Below are 4,184 nucleotides of genomic sequence, written 5' to 3'. Positions count from 1 at the left end.
TAAGAGGACAACTTGTAAAAACATACTCTTTCAAATTTAATCCTGATCTCTAATGTGCCAGCTGTGCAAACCTGAACAATGTGATTGTGTCACTTAATGTATGCAGGGTGTTGAGAACAGTTATCTATGTTAATATTGTTTAATCATGTGTTAGCCAGACATTTGAATATCCTTATAATAGGGAAATATATCCCTCCTAAAATTTGTGTTACCGCTATTTTGAGATTTACTGTGTTTAAAATTCACCAAATACTCAGCTCCTCATCTCTTTTAGTCCAGGCTGATCTCAAAATAGTCCATCTTGCAGTCTGTATTTGAGACAAAGAATAAAATTATAAGTACAAAGAATAGAATTACATGGAGAGAAATTTCATGATAACATTTTCTCTTTATATTTGTTTTTACTGATTTCTTTACTACTAAGTTACATATTTTTAATTTTTAAAAATTATCCTTAAACTTACTATTCTACGTCTAAAAAACTCCCCTTTCCTCTGTAGTTTTTCATAAAACTTTGATGTTATCTTTCTCTTCATTTTACTTCTGATACCTCATGTAATTTCCTGAACCTGTATTTATATATTTATTTATGCTCCTATATTCCTTACTCCTATTTTCATTTTTTAATAACCTGTAGAGGAAAACTGCTCTTTCTTGCTACATACAACCAACTGTTCCTGCTGAATTTGTATCAGGGTAAAATGTGTAAAGAGGGATGATAAGAGAAATTGCAGGATAGAAATACTAATAGAGACAGAAAATAAAATTATGTCCAATGCTCCACATGCACTAATCTCATTAACCATGAAAGTGACACAGAAGTTACTTGAATTGGGTCAGTTGAGTAAAATGGCAATGGTGTACTAGTCCTGTATATTGATGGTGGCTAGGTTTGTATGTGTAAGGGTATGTGTGTGTTAAATGTTACACATGGGGTGACATACTTGTAATGACAGGTATCATTTTGCTTCCAGTATGCAAGCTCCTCATAGTGAACAGAAAATGACATCCATCCCAAACTCTTGCATAAAATAGAGAAAAAAGTTTCATTCCATATTTTAGAAGTCCCTCTAACTTCCCTCCAATTTATTTGACAAAACGCAATAAACAATTACTGTCATAACATAGGTACTCCTCTGGTAGAATTACAAAATAAAGATTGAACTCTCTGTCCAGATACTCTGGAAAGGAAAACTGTTGTTCTTCCTGCCGTGACCATCTTTAGAACGTGAATGAGCCTTGTGTCGCTCCAGCTGAAACATCATCTTCACCACTAGTTACCACTGTTTCTTGCTCATTGGAATCCTCATTTTCTTTTTCTTCTTTTTCCATTTAGACCTGGCCAAGTAGAGGACAGTAATGGGGAACCACACGAGAGTGACAGTGTTCATCCTAGCGGGTCTGACTGATGATCCACAGCTGGAGGCGGTGTTGTTTACCTTCCTGCTGCTCACCTACCTGCTCAGCATCACCGGCAATCTGATCATCATCACACTCACCCTGCTGGATCCTCACCTCAAGACCCCCATGTACTTCTTCCTTCGGAATTTTTCCTTCTTAGAAATTTCCTTCACAACTACATGCATCCCTAAATTGCTGGTGATGATGGCAACCGGGGACAAAACCATTTCCTATAACAGTTGTGCAGCTCAGGTGTTTTTTGCCTTCCTTCTCGGAGCATCTGAATTTTACCTGCTGGCAGCCATGTCCTATGACCGCTACATTGCCATCTGTAAGCCCCTGCGTTACACAGCCATCGTGAGCACTAAAATCTGCACACAGCTTGTCTCCTGTTGTTGGCTTGCTGGGTTCTTTACCATCTTTCCACCTCTCCTCTTGGGCCTAAACCTTGATTTCTGTGACTCCCACACTGTTGATCATTTCTACTGTGACACAACTCCCCTCCTGCAGATCTCCTGCTCAGACACGCAGCTGTTCTAGACAATGGAATTCGTTTCAGCTTTGGTGACCCTTGTGGTCACATTAGTATTGGTGATAATATCATATACGTATATTGATTTAACAATTCTAAAAATCCCTTCAGCTAATCAGAGGAAAAAGCTTTCTCAACTTGTTCTTCTCACATGATTGTGATCCCCCTTTCTTATGGCAGCTGCATCTTCATGTATGTTAAGCCATCAGTGAAACAAAGAGTATCTTTTTCTAAGTGGATTGCGGTGCTCAGTACCTCCGTTGAACCACTTCTGAACCCTTTCATCTACTCCTTACGGAACCAACTGGTAAAACAAAGGTGAAACAGGCCTCCGTGAATATGACACACCGGGTTGTTTCTCAAAAAAATGAGTGTACTATTGTATTATATGTAAAGGAAATGAAAAAAGGATCCCAAATAGAAGTAATACAATAATGCAAATAATATAAATAATCCCTAGTAATACCAGTGTATCCGATAGTACCTTCCAAGACACAGTTTCCTCCTTTTTCCCTTTGATTTCTATAATATTCTTCATAATTTCTTTATTCATAAAAATCTTTGTTCCACAAAAATGAAATTTCTCTGTATTTTTCTTTAGATTTTTGTTGTCATAGTAGTTCCTTTTCCTGTGTATATCTGAAAGAAATTGAGCTAAAGTTTTCAATGTCTTTTGTCTTCAATTCTACTTATTCAAGACTATAAAATGTTAATTTTAACTATATTTTATGTAGCACAAAATTCAAAGGTCATCACATTATTAAGTAATTTTTATTTTAGTTACTTTTAATCAGTTAATTAAAATTCAAATTGATTTTAAATACTTAATTATTAATTAATTAAAAGAAAATGTAAACAAAGATTATCCATCTGTGTAACTTTATGTTTGAAAATATTTGTCTGTTAAAAATTTGATTGTTCTGTCTAGTATATTCCATAGAAACTAGATATTTAGAAGAAAATTTGTTTGAAAAATACTGTCTAAAAGAGCAGCATAAAACAAAAAGGAAGAAAATCACACATAAAATATAATTGGCTAAACAGTTTTGCATGTTTATATACAATTTGTAGGATGACCTGGATTTTAAAAGATATTTGGGTCAGAAACATGATTTCAGGAATAATGGTTATCTAAACAACTGATTATTACGTTTCATTCATGATAATTCTGGTCTAATTTGTTTTCAGACAGCAGATATAGTGATCCTGAGTATTGTCTAACTTTCAGAAATTTTAAGAGCACAGAATTAAAATGAACAAATTATCTATCTATATAATATATATATATTATATTATTATATTATATAAGCCTCTCTCAGTATTCCAACTACTTTGCTTTTGTTCATGTGCCAGTTAGGGTAAGATTGCTTATAACATACTACTTAAGTTAAACCATTAATTTATCATTAACTCTTCCAAAAACACTTATCTATATACTACAAAATGTTTATTACCTATTAGTTATTTATCATAGAGGATGTTCTGTAACTCTTAATAAGGGTCTAGTATTTCTAAATTAAAGCATCCCTATTCCTGCTGCTTCCCGCTGGCTGGCAGGTTAAAGTTACATCATCCGTCTTCTCTTTATTTCAGTTTGTCTGTGACGAATCACCTGATACTGTATCTATTAGAACAGCTACTGTTGGTCTGAATCCTGAATCCACAGATAATTTACTACTGCTGTTCTTTGCTTTTGGTTTTGCTTTTTAAATTGAATATTTTTTTAAAGATATTCAAACAAGTATTGGATCTTTAATAAATTTTTAAATACAGAAACAGCGTATTACTTGAGAGAACTTCCACAGAAATACGGAAATGCTTCCCTGAAATGCTTTCAGCTTTTCTGCTCTAGTGAGGCAGGCGACACAACAAATGGGATACTAAGATAGGAGATACTTTGTTGACCACCTACTAAACAGAGGCACTGCTATGCATTTTATATAAATCATGTAATTCTGAAAATAACATTGTATATCATAAGTATTACTAGCATTATAACAAGAACAAAAGATAGCTCAGTAAGGATAAGGTCATTTTGTAAGAAACAAAGCTATAATGATTAGTGAAAGCTTAGTCAAGAAGACTTAGTTTTCATCTTTTCAATTGAAGATGTTAAAGTTTTTTAAACATTTATATTAGATCTCTTCACACATTCCTGAGTTGTCTAGTAGGGGACATTGATCTTCTTTACATGTTCAGAGCTCTGAATGAAGACAAGTGCATTAATAGTATCACTTTGCCTTGCTTGCAG

The 4,184-nt window shown here is 34.1% G+C and overlaps 1 pseudogene; it reads left to right on the top strand.

Moving 5' to 3' along the window:
* The first annotated feature begins 1,351 nt into the window (after nucleotides 1-1,351).
* LOC118970207 (olfactory receptor 6C74-like) lies at nucleotides 1,352-2,368 on the top strand (annotated as a pseudogene).
* Nucleotides 2,369-4,184: the final 1,816 nt, after the last annotated feature.

Source organism: Manis javanica, chromosome 10 (assembly GCF_040802235.1).
Source record: "Manis javanica isolate MJ-LG chromosome 10, MJ_LKY, whole genome shotgun sequence".
In the NCBI taxonomy this organism is placed as follows: Eukaryota; Metazoa; Chordata; class Mammalia; order Pholidota; family Manidae; genus Manis; species Manis javanica.
The sequence above is the reverse complement of the archived record's forward strand: the minus strand, read 5'-3'. Positions and strand labels throughout refer to the sequence as shown.